The following is a 14,409-nucleotide window of genomic DNA, read 5'->3' on the forward strand; positions in this document are numbered from 1 at the left end:
TAGTACCTCAGGTTAAGAACTTTGCTTCAGGGTGAGAACAGAAAACACGCGGCGGCAGCAGCAGGAGGCCCCATTAGCTAAAGTGGTACCTCAGGTTAAGAACAGTTTCAGGTTAAGAACAGACCTCCAGAAGGAATTAAGTTCTTAACCTGAGGTACCACTGTAGAAATAGAAGACATCCCAGCAGAGAGGGGAGGGTGGTGACAAAGGTGGTGACAAAGCTTTCGCTGTCTGCTGCCCGGGTGCTCACTGATTGGACAAAAAGTCCTGAATTTCAGGGGGTTGGACTAGATGACCCTGGCGTCCCTTCCAAGGTTGTGATTCTGATTCTATGATTTCACAACTTCCAAGGCCACTCATGCTCTCCAGACTTGGACTGGACAGCCCTCCAAAGAGAGAATTTTTTCAAATGGGGGGGCTGTGCCGCTGACAGCCCATCAAACAGAGGACCATGTTCTGCAAAGCAGGACAAGTTGCCTGCCCACCCCCATAAATACGAATTCATAATTTTTCCCCCGCAGGCAAAGACTTCCTTGGCTTTTAATTAATCTCTTTACGGTGCTTAGGGGGAAGAAATAGCTGCTTTGTAAGCGAGTGACAACAACAATACTAATAGATGCTCAGAGTCCTTTTGGGATGTTGGTGAAAAGCTTCTTGTGATTGACAGGAGCATTCTGAGGCAGTTAAGAGGCAGTTAGGAGAGGCAGTTAGAGGATGGGGAGTTAAGATTAGGGTGAGAGAGAAAAGGACACTGGAAGAGAATCTTCTCAGTTTATAGTCTGGAAATGTATATTGTTTGTTGTTATTATTAGCATGCCATGGGGATTATTGTTTAATAAGATAATGTACAGTTAAATAATATCCACAAGATTTTGCCTTAATCGGATTTGCCTCTTTCACGTGTGATTGCTGAACCCCTTTAATTTTCCAGTGGTTTCCTAGTACCAGGGAATACATTCCTCTTTATCCCTCCCCTCCTTTATTTCGTCCTTTCTCAGTTTATCCACTGTGCTGGAGGCACTACTATTCTTTCGCTCCATAACTTTATTTAAGCACTTGTTGGTTTTGTATCCTGGTCCACAGACATCCCAACAGAATTTGACATGTTGACTTGTGTGGACTTATTTCAGCGGGGTCTTTACAGGTTGCCAAATTCAAAAACAGGAAGGGAGGGATTATCACCCGTAAATTACTTTTTTAAAACGCTGAAAGCTACTACCCTAAATGTACTGTAAGGTTTTGCGTTTCCTTACCACAGAAAGGTCGTGCCACCATCTAAGTCAAGTGCCTATAATAAATATTTTGCTTCTTAAACGATACAAACCCATACTGCTTTCTAAATCTATGGATGCACAAACAATCCCAAAGTCTCTGGGTTCATCCACTCAGTTTCTAATCCCTATGGGCCCTTTTCCCTCGAAAACACCACAACTTCCCACATCCCAGGCACATAAACACACTCTCTCTTCTCCCTTTCCCGCCCCACAATCATCTACAATCTGAGGTAAAGCTGTGCCACCCGCAATCCCATTTCTCCCCTTCCTGTGCCCTCAGTAGAGCTGAAAATCATGAGCTTTGACCTTTTTCTTTATTTTAATACATTTATATCCGACCTTTTCTGCAAGGATCTCAAGGTGGCATACACATTTCCCCATTTTAGCCTCTCTTGACAACACTGTGAAGTAGGTTAGGATAAAATATAGTAGGCTTCGTGGGGTTTTGAACCCAGGTCCTAGTCCGAAACTCTGACCACTACAACCACACTGGCTCTTAAAGCCAGTAGAAGTACAAACTGGAGAATTGTTTGTGTCCTCCCTGGCTGAAGTCCTATGCCCAATAAGAGAGAATTATTTGAAGTATTCCTTTTAAAGCCTGTACAATCCAGAGGGATCCAGAAACCAGAGATATTAGATCTTTGATTTTAAATGAGATAAACACCTCATAAGGATTTTCCTTTTTTTTTTTATCGGTTTGTGAGTGCTGCATTCAATTAGAAATATTAGGCTTGAAAGTTGTTAAAACAGATTAAGAGCAAGCAGACAGCTTCCTCATATAAAATTGATACCATCTTCCCAAAGTGCTGGGGTTTTTCCCCCCTAATAGGGCACATGAGGGACAATGCTATCAAAATCAAACACTTATTCCTCTTCCAATTTCAGAGAGAGGGAAGCATTTACTGAACTGCGCCACGGAAAACAATGGCATTTCAATGTGCTTCTCAACTGTGGCTGAATGGTGTCCATTGCATTTTTCAGAATAATAACAATTTATTATTTATATGCCACCCATCTGACTGGGTTACCCCAACCACTCTGGGCGGCTTCCAACAAATTAAAATGCAATACAACAGCAAAAAAATTAAAAAGGAAAGCATCATAGGCAGACACTGGAGAGGCCTGTCAGGAGTAAACATGGACCATTGGTATCAAATAGTATGGGGAAACAGCCTTACTAGAAAAACCAAAACTGACACAGGGACAAATAGAAGAAGACGCCTTCACCCCAGTATGGCTCCCCTTTATCACATGCACAGCCCAACAAGAATCGGCCAACAGCATATGAATCAATATGGCCAGCGTGACCCAAAAATCCACACTCACACACATAAACACATCTCACTACAGCCAGCCAAAGACAACCAACCACCCTTGGGCCACCCCCAACCTCTCTCCCAACCAAGGAAATGTTGTTGTTTAGTCGTTTAGTCGAGTCCGACTCTTTGTGACCCCCTGGACCAGAGCACGCCAGGCACTCCTGTCTTCCACTGCCTCCCGCAATTTAGTCAAACTCATGCTGGTAGCTTCGAGAACACTGTCCAACCATCTTGTCCTCGGTCGTCCCCTTCTCCTTGTGCCCTCCATCTTTCCCAACATCAGGGTCTTTTCCAGGGAGTCTTCTTTTCTCATGAGGTGGCCAAAATATTGGAGCCTCAGCTTCAGGATCTGTCCTTCCAGTGAGCACTCAGGGCTGATCTCCTTAAGAATGGATAGGTTTGATCTTCTTGCAGTCCATGGGACTCTCAAGAGTCTCCTCCAGCACCATAATTCAAAAGCATCCATTCTTCGGCGATCAGCCTTCTTTATGGTCCAGCTCTCACTTCCATACATCACTTCCAAGGAAATATAACAAGCAAATAGAAAGGGAATCCACACAAGTAACCCTGACACAAAACCCCACACATACACTTAGTAGAATTATATTGCATGCAACACTAATGTCTCACAACCGATGAAACTGATCCGTAGAAAACACAACTTGAAAAAAGAAACAATGCACGTATTTTTGTAAACTAAGAAATAGTTAATAAAAATTATTTTTTAAAAACATTTTTAAAAGAAATGGGGAGTGTCTCTGATGTTCAAAAGCAGTCTAGGGTACAAAGGTTTAGGTGGGAAATTATTTGTATCACTGTATTAAAATATATGCCCCACTGTGGCTCTGTGGTCTAAACCACAGAGCCTAGGGCTTGCCAATCGGAAGGTTGGCGGTTCGAATCCCCGCGACAGGTGAGCTCCTGTTGCTCGATCCCTGCTCCTGCCAAGTTCGAAAGCACATCAAAGTGCAAGTAGATAAATTGGTACCGCTCCGGCAGGAAGGTAAACAGCGTTTCTGTGCGCTGCTCTGGTTCGCCAGAAGCGGCTTAGTCATGCTGGCCACATGACCCAGAAGCTGTACGCCGGCTCCCTCGGCCAATAAAGAGAGATGAGCGCCGCAACCCCAGAGTTGGTCATGACTGGACCTAATGGTCAGGGGTCCCTTTACCTTCACCTTTTCTCTTCCACTCTGGAACCCCCAAGATGGCTCATAGTCTAAATAAAACTACAAGTCCCGTACAGTTCCATGTGGGATGACTTTGGGAAGGGGCACAAGGAAGAATAACAATTTCAAAATCCGTATTAAGGCAATTAGGCCAGCCCAAATGGCACAATGTATCTGTGAAATCTTTCGATTTTTCTCCAGAAATTTCTCCATCAGGCTAGATAAGTCTTGTCTAACCTAGTTTCACCCCACCCCACCCCACCCCACTGAGGTCTTAGACCCCAACTTCCATCTAATCCGGTCAAGGAGTGATCATCCAAAATATCTGGAAGCCACTAGGTTAGGAAAGGCTGGGCTGTACAGTCTCTCTCCTCCAAATCTGGCTGCTTTGTTTACCATCTCCTGATTTCTGCTCTAATCCAGAGTTCTGGATTAGAGCAAAAAGCTTGCACACAATTCTGTGGCATTTCGGTTGGCCTACTAAGGGTATTGCCCCAGGATAGATTTTGGCATTTTTCTCCTGGGCCAACACTGCAACTTTTGTTTCTCGTGTGCCTTAAAAGAAAAACGAGGTTGATGTAAATTTTAGGCACTCTGGCAAAAAACAAACAAACCCCAAAGACGCCTGCTCATTGATGTCCCCCGTTCCTCTATCAGCAGAGGCAGCCAAAGCAAGGCCTCTGGTGTTGGGTGGAAATGCACAGGGTGACTCAAATGGGAGAAGGCAAATTCTCAAACACCCAGGTACCAAGTGTGGCGATCACACAGGGTCCCCGGACATTTCACCGTCTATTGAACCCTGTGCCACCACTTTATTTCTCGCTGCCACCACCCAGGCCCTACCTGGTACAATACTGAGTCCAGTAAGGTTTAAACTGGAACACAAACTTCTGTTTATTTATTGCAGTTTAACAAGTGTGTGGTTTCATAAACAATATTGGTCAATTACATTCATGGGGTGCCTATCCAGACCTATAACTTCCGCTACCTGCTCTCACTCACTAAACCACCTCTCAGATATTTACTTGTCTGCCTAGCTCCTAACTGTTCCTGACTCAACTTATTTCACTACCCTAACTCAACCTACCCACAGACTCTATCCCAATTCACTCCCACTCCAACCAACCTCCCAAGGAACTCCTCCCTTCGCCCCTCCCAGAGCTGGTTTTATAGTCCCTCTGGCTCCACCCCCTGGGTTCTGATTGGGTAACCTGTTTAACTATTTCACCTCCAGCACTCTCATATGTTAACGTCACACCAAGCCATTTATTTTAAGGCTTGCTAGGCACACCAAGGAGTAGTGCATTCAGTCCTGTGGGCCCAATTTTGTGGGTCTCCCAACAGATAGACCCCCTCCCTCTGACACCTACTTGATGACTTTTAAAGTCATTTCCTATTTTATAGTTTTCAACTGGTTTATCTCCATTGCATGTGTGTGTATATAATTTTTATTTATTTTCCATTTAATATTATACATTCACATCATCATTATTCACAATACCGCTCTGGCTCTTTAGAGCCTTTCGACTTACTTCCCTCCCACCTCATGAATTTGAAATTGACCTTTATATCATTGCAAGTTATACGTTTTCCCATTCTAATTACACTCATTACAGAATGGCTCAAAATTTAAATTAACATAGAAAGACAGAAAATTTCTCATTGCAAGTCTTCAAGCAACCCTGCTAGTGATGTCTCTCAGATATCGTATAAATTTACTCCAATCTTTTTGGAATACTTGATTGTGCTGCTTTTTCCTGTCAGCTTTGCCAGTTCTGCAAAGTCCATCATCTTCATCTGCCACTCTTCTTTCGTTGGTTCCATTGCATTTGCTGAGACCATTGTAATTATGTGATATATCAATTTATGAAGTGAATAAATAAAAGCAGTACACCTTTAATCGAGTGCGGAAGGAGTCCAGAAGGCAGTGCAAATCCAATAGCAACCGGGTGATACACAAATAACATTCACGCTGCATGTTTTTCCTAACAAGCACCAAACATTTGTCATTTATTTTTAGGGGACCTCATCAGCAGTGACTTAAGTTGTATGCAAAGGCTTGGGGAAAGCACCTGTTTGTGTGGGAAGGTAAGTCGAGTGTTGCAGCATTTTTTTCTCATGAAGAAGGCCTAATCCACATTTGAAAGATTAACTGTAATAACAAATGGATTACAGGATTACGCTAGAGATATGCTTCCCTATATACATAGAAATGTAATGTCGTCATGGTGCAATTGGCATGACTGCCAGTAGGGGGCCACACCAACACCATGATGACAGAATAGCAGGCAGGTGAAGGAGGAAGCAGCCCAGGTTTTTTTTATTATTATTATTTTTATTATTATTATTATTATTATTATTATTATTATTATTATTATCTTTATTGCATTTTTAAAAAATACAGAGAAAGCATGAATTAAACATTACATCCAAATATTCAAAAATAAAAAGTAAAAGTAAGAAAAGAAAGAAAAGGGGAAAGGGGGGGAAAGAAAAAGGATAAATAATAAACGAAAATGAATTAGTCAAGTACACAAAATTGTTCAAACAGTGATTTGAATATTCTATACACCGGGTTCTCAGAAAGAAATTATATTTGTAGTCCTTCTTTTCTTTCTTTCTTTCTTTCTTTCTTTCTTTCTTTCTTTCTTTCTTTCTTTCTTTCTTTTACGGAAAACTGCTCTATTAGTTGACTTCCCTCCATCTCTTTGCGGCTTCAACGCTTCTCTTAAGTGACAAATATTCTGCATATTTATTAAAATCAGTCCGTCCCCCCTTATATCTGTGAGATAAATCTAAGCGCAACCAAGTATTGGTTTTGGAACCATATTTTGTCAGGTAGCTTTTAAAGCAATCCCATTCCTTTTTGTACCTTCATATGCCTATTGATGTCTATTTGACATTTTGATTGTGTTGATCAAAGAATTCTTGAATCCCATGTTAAACTATTCAATTTCCCTCCAGATTTACAAGGCAATCAGCAGTCAAGTAACTCCTTGATATCACAAGCATTTTTTGCTCTGTGTTTTGAGAGTTGGGAACAGATTTTGAAGAGATATTAGCAAAATACATGGTAAGTAACTTTGCCAACTTCTCTCACTTCTCTAGAAAACAACTAGATGAGCAATCTATTTACAGTAAATCTAACTGTGTCAGTAAAATAACTATTTCTGCAGCAGAAACATTCTGAGTTCAGTATTTGTACAGCGTATCCAAAAAGACTAGTCACTGTAGTAAAATATTAACTAGAAGTTTCAATCATTGCTTCCTACTGCGTCATCACATTAGACAGATACCTTCCAAAGAGCAGAAGGAAACAAACATACACTTTTAAGTACTTTAACTCTTCTCCTGGATCTTCTAAAGCTACTTTAGGTAAAATAATCTTGTTTTATTCACTCCTGCAAAAGTTAATTGGAATGATTTCCACAAGAGGCTACCGGGGCTTTGAATCAGCATTGCCAATGGAGTGTGAAACTAATCTTACTATAGAGTAAAATTGTAAGGCTGTTGTCACGCTACAGTTTGTGCGGTCACCACAACTGTGACTCCGGCGTGACCACAAAACAGCAGGCAGCACAGGCGGACAACGCAAGCTGTTTAAAGGGGGGTGGGCAGTGCTTCAGAGAGTAGTTTCCCAAGCCCCTTTAAAAGGTTTGGGGTGAGCTGGGAGGGAATAGGCAGGGTGGGTGGGTTGTGCAGGGAGCGGGTTGGGTCAAGTGTTATGGGAGGCGAGAGGGAGTCCATGAGCTGAGCAAGCAGGGGCAGCAGCCCCATATGTGTTCGGAAAACCTTGGTGGTTTACAGTGGTACCTCAGGTTACATACGCTTCAGGTTACATACGCTTCAGGTTACAGACTCTGCTAACCCAGAAATAGTGCTTCAGATTAAGAACTTTGCTTCAGGATGAGAACAGAAATCGTGCTCTGGCGGCGCGGCAGCAACGGGAGACCCCATTAGCTAAAGTGGTGCTTCAGGTTAAGAACAGTTTCAGGTTAAGTATGGACCTCCAGAACGAATTAAGTACTTAACCTGAGGTACTACTGTATTTATTTCGTAAAATGGACACACTGCCTGATTGTAAAAAGAAAAAATCAAAAAGGTTTAGAAAAGAAGATAAAGCAGTAAAATTATCAATGAGAAAAATAAACAACAATAACAGTGTATGTAATGTTGAATTGGATTCTGTTCTATCATTATTAAAGAATTAATTATTATTATTATTAAAGAATTAATATTGTATTAATACACGCATTACTTTCATGTAGGGAAAAATGGGCTCCTGTGCCATTACTATGGAGCCTTTATGGCACAGCTTCTGTGCCATTACTATGGAGCCTTTATGGCACAGCTTCCCAGATATAACAGATATGTGAAAGAAAGGTGGTCAGATGTGAAAGAGCAGAAGAGGTCCAACACCTTTAATCGCTGTGTAGGATAGCGAAGGGACGCGGGTGGCGCTGTGGGTTAAACCACAGAGCCTAGGACTTGCCGATCAGAAGATCGGCGGTTCGAATCCCCACGACGGGGTGAGCTCCCGTTGCTCGGTCCCTGGTCCTGCCAACCTAGCAGTTCAACAGCACGTCAAAGTGCAAGTAGATAAATAGGTACCGCTCCGGCAGGAAGGTAAACGGCGTTTCCGTGCGCTGCTCTGGTTCACCAGAAGCGGCTTAGTCATGCTGGCCACATGACCCGGAAGCTGTACGTCGGCTCCCTCGGCCAATAAAGCGAGATGAGCGCCGCAACCCCAGAGTCGTCCACGACTGGACCTAACGGTCAGGGTTCCCTTTACCTTTAGGATATCGAAATTCAGTCTTTCCACACTTGGTAAATGTATAGGGGCCCCCACTTTAACATATCTGTTATTCCCAGAATGCTAATTAATTTTGGTTTGTACTATGCTGTATGGTTAGATTGAGTTTCCAGTAAATATGAATCTGATAAAGAATGGGAATCCATTGTTGTTGAAGTTCTGCGAGTGGTGGGGGATTGCATAGCTATTCTTACATGTGAAGTCTTAAATTGCCATGTTACAAGAATAACAGTTCATCAGTCACTAACTGGCACTGAAAGGAATTGCTGAAATTAGAACCAGATGCTTATAGAGGGGCAGATAAGCCCTTCTCATGTCGACTGCTACTTGTTTTCTGTAAATTCAGATTCAAGATTAGGAAACTAGATTTGACTGAAACTGAGTGTCTTGCTGCATTGGAATAATTTTTTTTAAAAGACTGTCAGTGCATTGGAAGCAGGAAATGGGCTACGAAGGCAGCTGGACCTTTGGATCATAAGGGAGTCAAAGGTGTGCCAAAGAAGGAAAAGGAAATTGTTATGTACTGAAGTTCTCACCTTGGGCCAGCAGGGGGATACTGTAGATAGTTCAGGTCCACATATGCAAATAAGGGATCGAAAGTGACGTTCAGTGATTGGATAGTTACAGAAAATGGTTACTGTTGCGTTCTAGTGGAGCTCTATATAAGCAGGCTGGCTGAACCCTTCAGTTCAGTTCTGTTCTGGCCTGTGAATAAACAAGAGCTGTTATGATAAGAATAAGAATCGCTGTGTTGCCTGATATGTTCACCCACAACTTAACAGAAATTGCAGAGAAGCTGGCAGAATGCTTTGTATGTCTCTTCACTGTGGAAGATGCAAGACAGTTCTTTGTGCGCCCAAATGAGGGGATTGGTAAAAGTGAAGTTGAAAGGGAAGTCGGTAAGGCTTGGGAGTTCCTAAAAATCACAATACAGTGGTGCCTCGGGTTAAGAACTTAATTCGTTCTGGAGGTCTGTTCTTAACCTGAAAATGTTCTTAACCTGAGGTACCACTTTAGCTAATGGGCCTCCCGCTGCCGCCGCGTGATTTCTGTTCTCATCCTGAAGCAAAGTTATTAACCTGAGGTACTATTTCTGGGTTAGTGGAATCTGTAACCTGAAGCGTCTGTAACCCGAGGTACCACTGTAGTAGAAACTCAGCTGAAATGTGCTCCTTGCATTTCTTTATTTGCACCATCTCTGCTTTCTTTGGTCAATGTTTGTTCTCATTGGGGATAAGGGACCATTTTCTGAAGAACGGCTCCTTGCCTCCAGTAAGCTTCCTTGACTCTGTTCCTTAACCACGCTGGCATCCTCTTGGTTGCTGCACTCAGGTCCTGCTTGTGAGTAGCCTCCAAGCATTTGGTTGGTTGCTGCGAAAAGAGGATGCTGAACTAGATGGACCACGGGCCTGATCCAGCAACACATTTTGTGTGTGTTATCATTGTGCCTCCTTAGAGCATTCCTGAGATCCAACAAGGGACAGCAAAAAGCAAATGTTAGAAGCCTTTACAAAAGAGCAAACATGACACTAATCTCTGCAGTCTTTTAGATCGTTCTGAAATCTGCATTATCTCCGCAGAGAGCTGAAGGAAATAATATTAGTAACCCTTTATAATAGTGAATTTTGTGATACTGGACAGTACAGATAATTACTTCTATGCACTTTAATGGTAGATAAGTGGGATGGGTGAGGAGAGACAGGAATTTTCATGCATCTCAGTGTTGTTTAATCATTTATTTGTTTTGTGAAAGTAAATTGCGCTAACCTCATGGGAATGTTTTTTGTTTTGCTATTAATTTGTAGAAGTGCTCAGATGACCTCTAGTGGCCGTGTGATAACATTGCAGAGAAAGCGCACAATTCTAAAATATAACCTTAATATAGTGGGCTCACTGCTTTTTTTTAATACCATTTGGGGTTAAAAAGGTCCAATTACTTGTCCAAACTAAAAGTTAAATGAGTTAACAGGTGGTTCATGGTTGGTTTTGATTTCTTATCTTGCAGGTTGTTGTATTTAACGTGTTATATTACTTTTCCTGTTGGCTTTATATGGCAAGAGTGTTGTGCTGGATTTTTAATACCGCTTTGGAAATTTGTAAATAAAATACTAAAAGGCATTATTACAGTGTTGATAAATGCTTAGTAAACAAATGCATTTTTAATCTTACTTATTTCTCATTTTAATATTAGGTTTTACTGTTGTTTTTTTACTCTACCTGTAGCTTTCTGTGTTTTCAGCTGTGAGCTGCTATGAATTTAGGACTGAAAAATTAGGAAAGAAATCTTTTGAATAAAACCTAGAGACTTGGTGGAAACAAGGAAATAATTCAGTACTGTATTAGGTTTTCAAATAGCCTATAATTGGCTGACTGACTTGTTTTTCAGGAAACATTGCTATACAAAACCACGGCTAGCATTATTATTCGTATTAAGTGTAATAAGTGAAATGAAAACTTTATCCTGGGCAGATGGCGTTTGATCAGAAACACGGTGATGCTGCAATTTCTACACTTCAAGTTCAAGTGGATGATGTGAAAAATGTCATGAGCCAGAATATTGAAAAAGTCTTGGACAGAGAGGAACGGCTGAGTGAGCTGGCTGATCGAAGCGATGATCTCCAAACAGCGGTGATTCTACATTCATTTACTTTGTGCAGAATATTTATCGGTAAAATGGCTTTAAGCGGACTCTTTGAGGATTGGCATCAGGATCTGAGGGTTGTATCGTATTAACCCCATCACGCAGCCTTTCTCAACCTTGGGTCCCCAATGTTTTTGGCCTACAACTCCCATCATCCCTGACCACTGGTCCTGTGAGCTAGGGATCATGGGAGTTGTAAGCCAAAAACATCTGGGGACCCAAGGTTGAGAACCACTGAAAGGATGTACGATTCTGCAAATGTACCGTATTTTTTGCTCCATAACACTCACTTTTTTCCTCCTAGAAAGGGGAAATGTCTCTGCGTGTTATGGAGCGAATGCCTACGGATGGCGGGGGGATCTGCTGCAGTTGTGAGCAGAGGATCCATGGTTCCCCTTCCTTCCCTCCTCCGTGGCTCGCTTTGAAACAGCAAAGCGGGAGAAGAGCTGCTGAGTGGGGAGGAGAGAGGGACAGAGAGCCTGCTTGCTTTAAAGGAGCAAAATGGGAGAGGAGCCTTCTCCTCTTATACCCCTCATCTGCATTATTAGCAGCATCCTTCTCCACCCACCCCACGCGTGTTCCTTCTCCCCTTAAACCCCTCTCCTGCATTATTAGCAGCATCCTTCTCCACCCACCCCACACGTACTCCTTGTCCCTTGAGTGCTTTTCCTTCCCTCCCCACTTAAAACATGGTTACAAAACACGGATCCACATGGATCCTCAGGATTTTTGCACTGGATCACCCCAAATTCACCATCAGATCACATAGCATGTCCATGGCTACAGCTTGCACCAAAAAAATCATGCACCGTTGCCTGGGGCCGCAGTGGTGCAAAAACGTGGTTACAAAGCATGGATCCACATGGATCCTCAGGATTTTGACATTGGGCTACCCCAAACTCACTGACAGATCACATGTTTGTGGCCACAGCATGAACCACAAAAATCATACATCCACTGTTTTCCTCCTCTAAAAACTATGTGCGTGTTATGGTCAAGTGCGTGTTATAGAGCGAAAAATACGGTAGCTTCCTTCCCATCTCTCCTTGCACACTCTTATGGGGGTAACACCTGTAAGATTTAGGGGCACAGAGAGGGGTATGCTCCATTGCACAAGTGTAAATCCTTGGACTGATGGAAGAAGTTTGTTGGATCCACAGGGAAGCCACGTGGTCCATTTGCTAGCAATGCAGCAAGTTGCTTACTTTGGGGGCTCACCACAAATTACTCCTCCAAGAAAATTGGTGATCAGGGCCTTTAAAGAAACTGTTTTAAGTGTTTAACTATCAATTCATGCTAATCAACCAGCTTCAACGACACTGAATTCCAAGAAGAGAAATATTCTAGGCTCATTTTGCGCTTCTCTATCCCACCAGCTCTCAAAATACTCAGGCAGCCTGATGGAAAAAAGCTAACAGCATTATCCTAATCATGCTTACTCATAAATCCTATTTAATTCAACAGGGCTTATTCACTTAAGTAGGGTTCAGATTACAGCTTAAGTGTGTTAACACACAATTCTTTGAATTGCATCCGTTTGAAAAACAATGCAAGCTAAGACTTCAATTACCAACTGTTGGGGTAATTTGTAAGTTACACAAAGCTACTTCCACATTTCTAAAGCAGCCGCTTTCATCCATTTGGTGTGTTGCCCTGCTTACTGACTTGTGCCTTTTTCCATTTGCTTTCAGGCTCACGGTTTCCAAAAGACGTCTACAAAGATTTCAAGGAAGATGTGGTGGAAAAACACTAAAATGATCATAATTATTGTTAGCGTTGTCCTCGTCATAGTAGTGTTCATCATCCTTTTAGCCACAGGCACCATTCCAACATAAGAATCCTTTTAAGCAGTTTCAAACAATGCACTGGCATTCTATAAAGAGTTCTAGATTGAAAGGCACAAGTATTTTTGTTTAAGTCTTCTATCTACAAATAAGTACAGTTAACAGCCACAAATTGCTTTTACACACTAGTGCTTGCCGTTGGCTGGCAAGCAACCAGGGATGGGAAACCTGTAGCCCTCCAGGTTCCTAGATTACAAACCACATTATCCACAACCCTTTGCCAGGCTGGCTGGGGCTGCCAGGAATTGGGTGACCAACGAGGTCTGGAGGATCACGGATTTCCCAGCCCTGCAATACAGGAATGAGCTAACTCCCCATTTTAAATATTTTGCATCATAAAAAGTGACAAGGGAATAGATTTACCTATTAAGACAAAACCCTGAACAAAATTCTCAGTGGTGCAGGGGTAGAGATACTTTCAATTTCTAAGCCAACTTGTTGCATCTACTTCCTATTCTGCACCCTTATATGCTTAAGGCCCACATTCTACAAATACTGGTGTTTAAGGGTTAAATAATAATAATCTGATACCAAGTAGGAAAAGTTCTTTATTAAAGGGGGAAAGTTGTGCTATAGGCAAGAGCAGGCTTGAGAACTCTAGACCACAATGTCCTGCCCAAAGGTTTTTTGCTCATTCTCACACTACATGATTCTTCACTGCAGTTCGGTTTCATGTTTATTAAGCGATGGCCTGATAAAGAAATCGAGCCCTAGTGCAGGTGTATCTCATGCCTGGAGCCTCTCTAGCTGAAAAACTTTTAGTGTCTGAACTTCAGTCAATAGCTGTATGTCCAGACACACATGACTGCAATGTATGGAGCCCCAGCGTTTTATATGTAAGAATTTTGGGAAAGAGCAGTGAGAAAGATGCTGGGGTTTCCGGCCAGCCACTGGTGACAGCAGGTAGACGGACCCTAAAAAAGCACCTCCTTAGAGCCATGAGAACATGTTGAGACGAACAGATTGTGCAATACAAGCCATGGCAGAAGCAATTCATTCTGCAGTCTCTTACTCCAGAGTAGACTATCAGGAGCCTTCAGAGTACTTACCCAATTGTCGGTTATAACAATCAGTACAAAATTAATGAAATGCTTAAAAGTGCTGTCTTTCTTGATTCAACTGCTTAGAGAAATGCTTTGTTTCCAATAGATATTGATGTGACAGTGATAACAAACAAAATATAGGTAACCGTGTACCATGTGGCCAATGTTTGTTGAGTGATATTAGAAGTCACACTTTGTTGGTCAGGTGCCGTTGTAAAGGCTGGAAAATATAAATGTGACATGGACCCCACTGTACTGTTTGAAGTTTTGGTTGTTTTTTTAAAAATGTATTTCTAGAGTTCAGGAACA

The 14,409-nt window shown here is 42.2% G+C and overlaps 1 long non-coding RNA gene across 1 annotated transcript in view; it reads left to right on the forward strand.

Annotated features, from left to right (window-relative positions):
* Nucleotides 1-6,719: 6,719 nt before the first annotated feature.
* LOC114604048 (uncharacterized) overlaps nucleotides 6,720-14,409 on the forward strand; it is an 8,148-nt gene continuing 458 nt past the window's right edge. Inside the window, exons 1-3 of the long non-coding RNA XR_003708213.2 lie at nucleotides 6,720-6,832; nucleotides 11,042-11,200; nucleotides 12,905-14,409. The exon at nucleotides 12,905-14,409 is cut by the window's right edge and continues 458 nt beyond it. This is a non-coding gene — a long non-coding RNA (uncharacterized LOC114604048). The remainder of the gene's footprint in view (nucleotides 6,833-11,041; nucleotides 11,201-12,904) is intronic.

The sequence above is a fragment of the Podarcis muralis genome, chromosome 9 (genome assembly GCF_964188315.1).
Source record: "Podarcis muralis chromosome 9, rPodMur119.hap1.1, whole genome shotgun sequence".
In the NCBI taxonomy this organism is placed as follows: Eukaryota; Metazoa; Chordata; class Lepidosauria; order Squamata; family Lacertidae; genus Podarcis; species Podarcis muralis.